This window comes from Balaenoptera borealis (assembly GCF_965194805.1).
Source record: "Balaenoptera borealis genome assembly, contig: HAP1_SCAFFOLD_1001, whole genome shotgun sequence".
Classification (NCBI taxonomy): Eukaryota; Metazoa; Chordata; class Mammalia; order Artiodactyla; family Balaenopteridae; genus Balaenoptera; species Balaenoptera borealis.
In genome coordinates, this window is record NW_028123208.1 from 16,619 (window position 1) to 30,050 (window position 13,432).

Below are 13,432 nucleotides of genomic sequence, written 5' to 3' on the forward strand. Positions count from 1 at the left end.
AGAAAGAACGAGCAGGGTTAAGGCTCTGAGGACCCTTTTGAAATAAGGCTTGAAGGGAAACTTTATTTTCCTCTTTGGGATTTAGAGAGTTGTGGGCTCAATTCCCCCTGAGAAACTCTTTAGTTGCACATGTTCTCTTCATAGCACAATTGCCTTTGTGATGACAAGTGAGTTTCTAGGAAAGAAACATGGAGGTTGCCATTCTTTGGTAGCTGCTCATCCTTCCGTATTCTGTAGTGAATGGGCGACCCCATTGAACACTAGCCTCAAGCTAACGTTCCTCTTGTATCGTGCCACAGGTTGGCATGCAGCAGAATCCATGTAGCGTTATGCAGTGTGGTTCTGGAGCTCTAGGAAGCATTCCAGGTCTCTTAGTACCGGCGGATCTGCTCTAGGATGAGAAACGTACAAGAAGGACGGCCTGTGTGTTTGGGGAGTGGTGAGCAGTGCACCCTTGGGAACAGCTAGATGCCGAGACATGGGAGGAGAAGGGCTTCTTTTGTGAAACCTGTAGAATGTGGCAACTTGAAACAACTCAAGTCTCTCCCTTCTAAAGCACGTTGGAGGTACTAAATAGAGAAAGAAACATCAGAGTCAGGGCTCTGCGTGCCATTTTGAATATAAGGCTGAAGGGAATCTTTATTTTCCTCATTGGCATGTAGAGAGTTGTGGGCTCAGTTCTCCCTGAGAAACTCTTTACTTGTACATGTTCTCTTCATCGCATAATTGGCTTAGTGATGAGAAGTGAGTTGCTAGGAAAGAAACTTGGAGGTTGCCATTCTTTGGTAGCTGCTCATCCTTCAGTAATCTGTCGTGAATTGGCGAGCCCTTTGAACACTAGCCTCAAGCTAACGTTCCTCTTGTATCAGGCCGCTGGTTGCAGGCAGCAGAATCCATGTAGTGTTATTCATTGTGGTTCTTCAGCTCTGGGTAGCATTCCAGGTCTCAGTACTGGCGGGTCAACACTAGGATGAGCAACGTACTAGAAGGACGGCCTGTGTGTTTGGGCCTTTGTGAGCAATGCAGCGTTGGGAGGAGCTAGATGCCGAGTCAGAGGCTGTGAAGGGCTTCTTTGGTTAAACCTCTACATTTTTGCAAGTTGAAAGAACTCATGTATCTCCCTTCTAAAGCACCTTGGAGGTTCAAAATAGAGAAAGAAACCACAGGGTCAATGCTCTGCAGGCCCTTTGGAAAATAAGGCTTGAAGGGAAACTTTATTTTCCTCATTGGGATTTAGAGAGTTGCGGGCTCAATTCTCCCTGAGAAACACTGTAGTTGCACGAGTTCTCTTCATAGCACAATTGCCTTTGTGATGACAAGTGAGTTTCTAGGAAAGAAACTTGGAGGTTGCCATTGTTTGGGAGGTGCTCATCCTTCGGTAATCTTCAGTGAAATGGCGACCCCATTTGACGACTAGCCTCAAGCTAACATTCCTCCTGTATCATGCCACAGGTTGACATGCAGCAGAATCCATGTAGCCTTATTCAGTGTGGTTCTTGAGCTTTAGGAAGCATTCCAGGTCTCTTAAAACTGGCGGGTCTCCACTAGGGTGAGACACGTACAAGAAGGACTGCCTGTGATTTCGAGGAATTGTGAGCAATGCACCTTTGGCAAGAGCTAGATGCCGAGTCATGGGCAGTGAAGGGCTTCTTTTTTTAAACCTCTAGAATGTGGTAAGTTGCACCAACTCAAATATCTCACTTGTAAGCACATTGGAGGTGCCAAAATGAGAAAGAAACAGCAGGGTCAATGCTCTGTGAGCCCTTTGGAGAATAAGGCTTGAAGGGAAACTTTATTTACCTCCTTGGGATTTAGAGAGTGTCGGGCTCAATTCTCCCTGAGAAACACTGTAATTGCACATGTTCTCTTCATAGCACAAATGGCTTTGCCCTGACAAGTGAGTTTCTAGGAAGGAAACTTGGAGGTTGCCATTCTTTAGTAGGTGCTCATCCTTCAGTAATCGTCAGTGAATTGGCGATCCCATTTGACCATTAACCTCAAGCTGACATTCCTCTTGTATCATGTCACAGGTTGTTATGCAGCAGAAACCATGTGGACTTATTCAGTGTGGTTGTTGAGCTGTGGGAAGCATTCCAGGTCTCCTAGGACTCGGGGGTCTTCACTAGATCTGATACGTACAGAAAGGACAGCCTGTGTCTTCGGGGCGTTGTGAGCAATGCACCGTTGGGAAGAGCTAGTTGCCGAATCATCGGCAGTGAAGGGTTTCGTTGGATAAACGCCTAGATTGCGACAGCTTGAAAACACCTAGCTCTCAGCGTTCTGTTCATTCCTTCGTGCCAAACGTGTCTGCTTTTCTGCCTATCCCCGAGCACACGAAAAATATAATGATCCTACCCTTCCTTCTGGGAACCCACACGTGATGGAATCTACCCCAGGCAAGCCAGTGGACTTTAAGTGCAGCCTGAAAAATTACAGATTTTCCCTTGAAAGCTAGGTATTCCGGAGATACATTTTACACCCAATCCTCACTAACCTATGACTCTGTAATCCTTTCAGCACACTCACTACTCGCTGTATCGCAAAGTTTACTCACTAAAAGGTCTACTTGGTCACCTGAATGTCCAACAGGTACTCAGAAACTGCAGCATAAGATGCTGTGCCCTCCCCTTGGAGATTGAGGCTTGATGGGAAGTTGATTTTCCACATTGGAATGTCGACACTTGTGGCCTCTGTGTTACATGATAAACAGTGTAGTTGCCCATCTTCTCTTCATTGCAGGATTGCCTTTTCAGGAGAAGTGATTTTCCGTGAAACAAACGTTGCCTTTCAATTCCTGCTAGGTGCTCCTCACTCAGCAATTGTTAGTGAATATGCTGAGCGCATGGGACGACTGGCCTCAAGCTAACGTTCTGCTTTTGTCGTCACAATGGTAAGCAGGCAGCAGGTTCAATGCAGCTTTTGTCAAAGCAGTGCTTTTACTCTAGGAAGCATTTCTGGTGTCTTAGGACACGCGGGTGTGCACTAGGATCCAAGATGCACACGAGGGACTGCCAGTCTCTTCTGGGACTTGGGAGCGACGTTCAGTTGAGGACAACTCTATGCCAAAAAAGGGCAGTGAAAGGCTTCTTTTGTTAAACCTCTAGAATGTGGTAAGTTGAAACAACTCAAGTATCTCCCTTCTAACGCACCATGGAGGTACAAACTAGAGAAAGAAAGAGCAGGTCAATGTTCGGTGGTCCCTTCTGAACATAAGGCATGAAGGGATACTTTATTTACCTCCTTGGGATTTAGAGAGTTGCAGGCTCAATTCTCCCTGAGAAACACTATACTTGCACATCTTCCCTTCATAGCACATTTGCCATTGTGATGACGAGAGTTTCTAGGAAAGAAACTTGGAGGTTGCCGTTCCTTGGTAGTGGCTCATCCCTCGGGAATCTTCAGGGAATGGGCCACCCACATGGGACATCTAGCCTCAAGTTTACGTTCAGCTTTTCTCATGACAGCGGTAGGCATTCAACAGATTCCATGCAACCTTAGTGCCTGTGGTTCTTGAACTCTAGGAAGCATATCCGGTCTCTTTTGGCTCGCGGGTCTGCACTAGGTTTTGAAACGTACTAAATGGACTGCCTGTGTCTTTGGGCAGTTGTGAACAGTCTACCGTTGGGAACAACTAGATGCCAAGTGATGGGCAGTGAAGGGCTTCGTTGGTTACACACCTAGATTGCGATAGCTTGAAAGCAACACCGTTCTCAACGTTCCATGCCTTCCTTCATGCAAAGCGTGTCTACATTCTTGAGGAAACCTGAGCTGCACTGAAAAGCACAATTAGCCTACCGTTGCTTCTGGGAACTAATCCGTGCAGTCTGTCTACCTCAATCAGCAACTACACTTCACGTCCAGCTTCAAAAATTACAGGGTTTCCCTTAACTGAGAGGTAGTCCAGAGAAACATTGCCACCTAGGCCCCACTAAGCCATCAGCTTGAAATCCTTACACCACAATCACGACTCCCAGCATGGCAATGGTAACCAACGTCATGGTCCATTGTGTCCACTGGATGTGCCATAAGAGAGTCAGAAACGCCAGGGGAATATTCTGCTTCGTCGCCATGTATATTGAGGCTTCCTGGGAAAGTTTATTTTCCTCATTGCAAAGCGGAGAGTTGCGGCCTCAGTGTTACCTGGTAAACACTGTTGTTGCCCATCTTCTCTTAATTGCACAATGGTCTAGGTGAGGACAAGTGATTTTCCAAGAAAGAAACTTGGAGCTTGCCATTCCTTGGTAGGTGCTCATCCTTCGGTAATCTACAGTGAATTGGCGAGCCCGTTTGAGCTCTAGCCTCAAGCTAACGTTCCTCTTGTATCATGCCACAGGTTTGCAGGCAGCAGAATCCATGTAGCCTTACTCAGTGTGGTTCTTGGGCTCTAGGAAGGATTCCAGACCTCTCAGTACTAGCGGGTGTGCACCAGGAAGAGAAACGTACAAGAAGGACGGCCTGTGTGTTTGGGCCTTTGTGAGCAATGCAGCGTTGGGAACAGCTAGATGCCGAGTCATGGGCAGTGAAGGGCTTCTTTGGTTAAACCTCTAGATTTTGGCAAGTTGAAACAAGTCAAGTATCTCCCTTCTAAAGCACCTTAGAGGTACAAAATAGAGAAAGAAACAGCAGGGTCAATGCTCTTTTGGCCCTTTGGAAAATAAGGCTTGAAGGGAAACTTTATTTTCCTCATTGGGATTTAGAGAGTTGCGTGCTCAATTCTCCCTGAGAAACACTGTAGTTGCACATGTTCCATTCATAGCACAATTGCCTTTGTGATGACAAGTGAGTTTCTAGGAAAGAAACTTGGAGGTTACCATTCCTTGGTAGGTGCTCATCCTTCGGTAATGTTCAGTGAATTGGCGAACCCGTTTGACCTCTAGCCTCAAGCAAACGTTCCTCTGCTATCATGCAACAGCTTGGCATGCAGCAGAATACATGTAGCCTCATTCAGGTTGGTTCCTCAGCTCTGGGAAGCATTCCAGGTCTCTTAGTACTGGCAGGTCTGCACTAGGATGAGAAACGTACAAGAAGGATGGCCTGTGTCTTTGGGGTGTTGTGAGCAGTGCAGCGTTGGGAACAGCTAGATTCCGAGTCCTGGGAGGTGAAGGGCTTCTTTCTTAAACTCTAGAACGTAGTAAGTTGGAACAACTCAAGTATCTCCCTTCTAAAGCACCTTGGAAGTACAAAATAGAGAAAGAAACAGCAGGGTCAATGCTCTGTGGGCGCTTTTGAATATAAGGCTTGAAGGGAAACTTTATTTTCCTCATTGGGATTTAGAGAGTTGCGGGATCAATTCTCACTGAGAAACAATCTAGTTGCACATGGTCCCTTCATGGCACAGTTGCCTTTTTGATGACGAGAGAACTTCTAAGAAAGAAATTTGGAGGTTGCCATTCTTTGGTAGGTGCTCATCCTTCAGTAATCTTTAGTGAATGGGCGACCCCATTGAACACTAGCCACAGCTAACGTTCCTCTTGTATCATGACACAGATTGGCATGCAGCCGAATCTTATTCAGTGTGGTTCTTGAGCTCTAGGAAGGATTCCAGGTCTCTTAGTACTGGCGGGTATTCACTAGGATGAGCAACGTACGAGAATGACGGCCTGTGTGTTTGGGCCTTTGTGAGCAATGTAGCGTTGGGAACAGCTAGCTGCCGAGTCATGGGCAGTGAAGGGCTTCTTTGGTTAAACCTCTAGATTGTGGCAAGTTGAAACAACTGAAGTATCGCCCTTCTAAAGCACCTTTCTAGTACAAAAGAAGGAAAGAAATGGGAGGGTCAAGACTCTGTGGACCCTTTTGAAAATAAGGTAAGGCTTGAAGGGAAACTTTATTTTCCTCATTGGGGTTTAGAGAGTTTTGGGCCCAATTCTACCTGAGAAACACTGTACTTACACATGTTCCTTTCAGTGCACCATTGCCTTTGTGATGACAAGTGAGTTTCTAGGAAAGAAACTTGGAGGTTGCCATTCTTTGGTAGCTGCTCATCCTTCAGTAATCTGTCGTGAATTGGCGAGCCCTTTGAACACTAGCCTCAAGCTAACGTTCCTCTTGTATCAGGCCGCTGGTTGCAGGCAGCAGAATCCATGTAGTGTTATTCATTGTGGTTCTTGAGCTCTGGGTAGCATTCCAGGTCTCAGTACTGGCGGGTCAACACTAGGATGAGCAACGTACTAGAAGGACGGCCTGTGTGTTTGGGCCTTTGTGAGCAATGCATCGTTGGGAGGAGCTAGATGCCGAGTCAGAGGCTGTGAAGGGCTTCTTTGGTTAAACCTCTACATTTTTGCAAGTTGAAAGAACTCATGTATCTCCCTTCTAAAGCACCTTGGAGGTACAAAGTAGAGAAAGAATCAGCAAGGTCAATGCTCTGCTGGCCCCTTTGAAAATAAGTCTTGAAGGGAAACTTCATTTTCCTCATTGGGATTGAGAGAGTTGGGGCCTCACTTCTCCCTGAGAAAGACTGTAGTTGCACGAGTTCCCTTCATAGCACAATTGCCTTTGTGACGACAAGTGAGTTTCTAGGAAAGAAACTCGGAGTGTGCCATTCTTTGCTGGTGCTCGTCCTTTGGTAATCTTCAGTGAATTGGCAATCCCGTTTGACCACTAGCCTCAAGCTAACGTTCCTCTTGTATCATGCCACTTGTTGGCATGCAGCAGAATCCATGTAGCGTTATGCAGTGTGGTTCTTGAGCTCTAGGAAGCATTCCAGGTCTCTTAGTACTGGCGGGTCGGCGAGAGGATAAGAAACGTACCAGAAGGACGGCCTGTGTATTTGGGCCTTTGTGAGCAATGCAGCGTTGGGAACAGCTAGATGCCGAGCCAGGGGCAGTGAAGGGCTTATTTGGTTAAAGGCCTAGATTGTAGCAAGTTGAAACAACGGAAGTATCTCCCTTCTAAAGCACCTTTAAGGTACAAAATAGAGAAAGAACGAGCAGGGTTAAGGCTCTGAGGACCCTTTTGAAATAAGGCTTGAAGGGAAACTTTATTTTCCTCTTTGGGATTTAGAGAGTTGTGGGCTCAATTCCCCCTGAGAAACTCTTTAGTTGCACATGTTCTCTTCATAGCACAATTGCCTTTGTGATGACAAGTGAGTTTCTAGGAAAGAAACATGGAGGTTGCCATTCTTTGGTAGCTGCTCATCCTTCCGTATTCTGTAGTGAATGGGCGACCCCATTGAACACTAGCCTCAAGCTAACGTTCCTCTTGTGCCACAGGTTGGCATGCAGCAGAATCCATGTAGCGTTATGCAGTGTGGTTCTGGAGCTCTAGGAAGCATTCCAGGTCTCTTAGTACCGGCGGATCTGCTCTAGGATGAGAAACGTACAAGAAGGACGGCCTGTGTGTTTGGGGAGTGGTGAGCAGTGCACCCTTGGGAACAGCTAGATGCCGAGACATGGGAGGAGAAGGGCTTCTTTTGTGAAACCTGTAGAATGTGGCAACTTGAAACAACTCAAGTCTCTCCCTTCTAAAGCACGTTGGAGGTACTAAATAGAGAAAGAAACATCAGAGTCAGGGCTCTGCGTGCCATTTTGAATATAAGGCTGAAGGGAATCTTTATTTTCCTCATTGGCATTTAGAGAGTTGTGGGCTCAGTTCTCCCTGAGAAACTCTTTACTTGTACATGTTCTCTTCATCGCATAATTGGCTTAGTGATGACAAGTGAGTTGCTAGGAAAGAAACTTGGAGGTTGCCATTCTTTGGTAGCTGCTCATCCTTCAGTAATCTGTCGTGAATTGACGAGCCCTTTGAACACTAGCCTCAAGCTAACGTTCCTCTTGTATCAGGCCGCTGGTTGCAGGCAGCAGAATCCATGTAGCGTTATTCATTGTGGTTCTTGAGCTCTGGGTAGCATTCCAGGTCTCAGTACTGGCGGGTCAACACTAGGATGAGCAACGTACTAGGAGGACGGCCTGTGTGTTTGGGCCTTTGTGAGCAATGCAGCGTTAGGAAGAGCTAGATGCCGAGTCAGAGGCTGTGAAGGGCTTCTTTGGTTAAACCTCTACATTTTTGCAAGTTGAAAGAACTCATGTATCTCCCTTCTAAAGCACCTTGGAGGTACAAAGTAGAGAAAGAATCAGCAAGGTCAATGCTCTGCTGGCCCCTTTGAAAATAAGTCTTGAAGGGAAACTTCATTTTCCTCATTGGGATTGAGAGAGTTGGGGCCTCACTTCTCCCTGAGAAAGACTGTAGTTGCACGAGTTCCCTTCATAGCACAATTGCCTTTGTGACGACAAGTGAGTTTCTAGGAAAGAAACTCGGAGTGTGCCATTCTTTGCTGGTGCTCGTCCTTTGGGAATCTTCAGTGAATTGGCAATCCCGTTTGACCACTAGCCTCAAGCTAACGTTCCTCTTGTATCATGCCACTTGTTGGCATGCAGCAGAATCCATGTAGCGTTATGCAGTGTGGTTCTTGAGCTCTAGGAAGCATTCCAGGTCTCTTAGTACTGGCGGGTCGGCGAGAGGATAAGAAACGTACCAGAAGGACGGCCTGTGTGTTTGGGCCTTTGTAAGCAATGCAGCGTTGGGAACAGCTAGATGCCGAGCCAGGGGCAGTGAAGGGCTTATTTGGTTAAACCTCTAGATTGTGGCAAGTTGAAACAACGGAAGTATCTCCCTTCTAAAGCACCTTTAAGGGGTACAAAATAGAGAAAGAACGAGCAGGGTTAAGGTCTGAGGACCCTTTTGAAATAAGGCTTGAAGGGAAACTTTATTTTCCTCTTTGGGATTTAGAGAGTTGTGGGCTCAATTCCCCCTGAGAGACTCTTTAGTTGCACATGTTCTCTTCATAGCACAATTGCCTTTGTGATGACAAGTGAGTTTCTAGGAAAGAAACATGGAGGTTGCCATTCTTTGGTAGCTGCTCATCCTTCCGTATTCTGTAGTGAATGGGCGACCCCATTGAACACTAGCCTCGAGCTAAAGTTCCTCTTGTGTCATGCCACTTGTTGGCATGCTGCAGAATCTTTGTAGCCTTATTCAGTGTGGTTCTGGAGCTCTAGGAAGCATTCCAGGTCTCTTAGTACCGGCGGATCTGCTCTAGGATGAGAAACGCACAAGAAGGACAGCCTGTGTGTTTGGGGAGTGGTGAGCAGTGCACCCTTGGGAACAGCTAGATGCCGAGACATGGGAGGAGAAGGGCTTCTTTTGTGAAACCTGTAGAATGTGGCAACTTGAAACAACTCAAGTCTCTCCCTTCTAAAGCACGTTGGAGGTACTAAATAGAGAAAGAAACATCAGAGTCAGGGCTCTGCGGGCCATTTTGAATATAAGGCTGAAGGGAATCTTTATTTTCCTCATTGGCATTTAGAGAGTTGTGGGCTCAGTTCTCCCTGAGAAACTCTTTACTTGTACATGTTCTCTTCATAGCACAATTGGCTTAGTGATGACAAGTGAGTTGCAAGGAAAGAAACTTGGAGGTTGCCCTTCTTTGGTAGCTGCTCATCCTTCAGTAATCTGTCGTGAATTGGCGAGCCCATTGAACACTATCCTCAAGCTAACGTTCCTCTTGTATCGTGCCACAGGGTGGCATGCAGCAGAATCCATGTAGCGTTATGCAGTGTGGTTCTTGAGCTCTAGGAAGCACTCCAGGTCCCTTAGTACTGGCGGGTCGGCGCGAGGATGAGTAACGTACCAGAAGGACGGCCTGTGTGTTTGGGCCTTTGTGAGCAATGCAGCGTTGGGAACAGCTAGATGCCGAGCCAGGGGCAGTGAAGGGCTTATTTGGTTAAAGGCCTAGATTGTAGCAAGTTGAAACAACGGAAGTATCTCCCTTCTAAAGCACCTTTAAGGTACAAAATAGAGAAAGAACGAGCAGGGTTAAGGCTCTGAGGACCCTTTTGAAATAAGGCTTGAAGGGAAACTTTATTTTCCTCTTCGGGATTTAGAGAGTTGTGGGCTCAATTCCCCCTGAGAGACTCTTTAGTTGCACATGTTCTCTTCATAGCACAATTGCCTTTGTGATGACAAGTGAGTTTCTAGGAAAGAAACATGGAGGTTGCCATTCTTTGGTAGCTGCTCATCCTTCCGTATTCTGTAGTGAATGGGCGACCCCATTGAACACTAGCCTCAAGCTAACGTTCCTCTTGTATCGTGCCACAGGTTGGCATGCAGCAGAATCCATGTAGCGTTATGCAGTGTGGTTCTGGAGCTCTAGGAAGCATTCCAGGTCTCTTAGTACCGGCGGATCTGCTCTAGGATGAGAAACGTACAAGAAGGACGGCCTGTGTGTTTGGGGAGTGGTGAGCAGTGCACCCTTGGGAACAGCTAGATGCCGAGACATGGGAGGAGAAGGGCTTCTTTTGTGAAACCTGTAGAATGTGGCAACTTGAAACAACTCAAGTCTCTCCCTTCTAAAGCACGTTGGAGGTACTAAATAGAGAAAGAAACATCAGAGTCAGGGCTCTGCGTGCCATTTTGAATATAAGGCTGATGGGAATCTTTATTTTCCTCATTGGCATGTAGAGAGTTGTGGGCTCAGTTCTCCCTGAGAAACTCTTTACTTGTACATGTTCTCTTCATCGCATAATTGGCTTAGTGATGAGAAGTGAGTTGCTAGGAAAGAAACTTGGAGGTTGCCATTCTTTGGTAGCTGCTCATCCTTCAGTAATCTGTCGTGAATTGGCGAGCCCTTTGAACACTAGCCTCAAGCTAACGTTCCTCTTGTATCAGGCCGCTGGTTGCAGGCAGCAGAATCCATGTAGTGTTATTCATTGTGGTTCTTCAGCTCTGGGTAGCATTCCAGGTCTCAGTACTGGCGGGTCAACACTAGGATGAGCAACGTACTAGAAGGACGGCCTGTGTGTTTGGGCCTTTGTGAGCAATGCAGCGTTGGGAGGAGCTAGATGCCGAGTCAGAGGCTGTGAAGGGCTTCTTTGGTTAAACCTCTACATTTTTGCAAGTTGAAAGAACTCATGTATCTCCCTTCTAAAGCACCTTGGAGGTACAAAGTAGAGAAAGAATCAGCAAGGTCAATGCTCTGCTGGCCCCTTTGAAAATAAGTCTTGAAGGGAAACTTCATTTTCCTCATTGGGATTGAGAGAGTTGGGGCCTCACTTCTCCCTGAGAAAGACTGTAGTTGCACGAGTTCCCTTCATAGCACAATTGCCTTTGTGACGACAAGTGAGTTTCTAGGAAAGAAACTCGGAGTGTGCCATTCTTTGCTGGTGCTCGTCCTTTGGTAATCTTCAGTGAATTGGCAATCCCGTTTGACCACTAGCCTCAAGCTAACGTTCCTCTTGTATCATGCCACTTGTTGGCATGCAGCAGAATCCATGTAGCGTTATGCAGTGTGGTTCTTGAGCTCTAGGAAGCATTCCAGGTCTCTTAGTACTGGCGGGTCGGCGAGAGGATAAGAAACGTACCAGAAGGACGGCCTGTGTGTTTGGGCCTTTGTGAGCAATGCAGCGTTGGGAACAGCTAGATGCCGAGCCAGGGGCAGTGAAGGGCTTATTTGGTTAAACCTCTAGATTGTGGCAAGTTGAAACAACGGAAGTATCTCCCTTCTAAAGCACCTTTAAGGTACAAAATAGAGAAAGAACGAGCAGGGTTAAGGCTCTGAGGACCCTTTTGAAATAAGGCTTGAAGGGAAACTTTATTTTCCTCTTCGGGATTTAGAGAGTTGTGGGCTCAATTCCCCCTGAGAGACTCTTTAGTTGCACATGTTCTCTTCATAGCACAATTGCCTTTGTGATGACAAGTGAGTTTCTAGGAAAGAAACATGGAGGTTGCCATTCTTTGGTAGCTGCTCATCCTTCCGTATTCTGTAGTGAATGGGCGACCCCATTGAACACTAGCCTCAAGCTAACGTTCCTCTTGTATCGTGCCACAGGTTGGCATGCAGCAGAATCCATGTAGCGTTATGCAGTGTGGTTCTGGAGCTCTAGGAAGCATTCCAGGTCTCTTAGTACCGGCGGATCTGCTCTAGGATGAGAAACGTACAAGAAGGACGGCCTGTGTGTTTGGGGAGTGGTGAGCAGTGCACCCTTGGGAACAGCTAGATGCCGAGACATGGGAGGAGAAGGGCTTCTTTTGTGAAACCTGTAGAATGTGGCAACTTGAAACAACTCAAGTCTCTCCCTTCTAAAGCACGTTGGAGGTACTAAATAGAGAAAGAAACATCAGAGTCAGGGCTCTGCGGGCCATTTTGAATATAAGGCTGAAGGGAATCTTTATTTTCCTCATTGGCATTTAGAGAGTTGTGGGCTCAGTTCTCCCTGAGAAACTCTTTACTTGTACATGTTCTCTTCATCGCATAATTGGCTTAGTGATGACAAGTGAGTTGCTAGGAAAGAAACTTGGAGGTTGCCATTCTTTGGTAGCTGCTCATCCTTCAGTAATCTGTCGTGAATTGACGAGCCCTTTGAACACTAGCCTCAAGCTAACGTTCCTCTTGTATCAGGCCGCTGGTTGCAGGCAGCAGAATCCATGTAGCGTTATTCATTGTGGTTCTTGAGCTCTGGGTAGCATTCCAGGTCTCAGTACTGGCGGGTCAACACTAGGATGAGCAACGTACTAGGAGGACGGCCTGTGTGTTTGGGCCTTTGTGAGCAATGCAGCGTTGGGAAGAGCTAGATGCCGAGTCAGAGGCTGTGAAGGGCTTCTTTGGTTAAACCTCTACATTTTTGCAAGTTGAAAGAACTCATGTATCTCCCTTCTAAAGCACCTTGGAGGTACAAAGTAGAGAAAGAATCAGCAAGGTCAATGCTCTGCTGGCCCCTTTGAAAATAAGTCTTGAAGGGAAACTTCATTTTCCTCATTGGGATTGAGAGAGTTGGGGCCTCACTTCTCCCTGAGAAAGACTGTAGTTGCACGAGTTCCCTTCATAGCACAATTGCCTTTGTGACGACAAGTGAGTTTCTAGGAAAGAAACTCGGAGTGTGCCATTCTTTGCTGGTGCTCGTCCTTTGGGAATCTTCAGTGAATTGGCAATCCCGTTTGACCACTAGCCTCAAGCTAACGTTCCTCTTGTATCATGCCACTTGTTGGCATGCAGCAGAATCCATGTAGCGTTATGCAGTGTGGTTCTTGAGCTCTAGGAAGCATTCCAGGTCTCTTAGTACTGGCGGGTCGGCGAGAGGATAAGAAACGTACCAGAAGGACGGCCTGTGTGTTTGGGCCTTTGTAAGCAATGCAGCGTTGGGAACAGCTAGATGCCGAGCCAGGGGCAGTGAAGGGCTTATTTGGTTAAACCTCTAGATTGTGGCAAGTTGAAACAACGGAAGTATCTCCCTTCTAAAGCACCTTTAAGGGGTACAAAATAGAGAAAGAACGAGCAGGGTTAAGGTCTGAGGACCCTTTTGAAATAAGGCTTGAAGGGAAACTTTATTTTCCTCTTTGGGATTTAGAGAGTTGTGGGCTCAATTCCCCCTGAGAGACTCTTTAGTTGCACATGTTCTCTTCATAGCACAATTGCCTTTGTGATGACAAGTGAGTTTCTAGG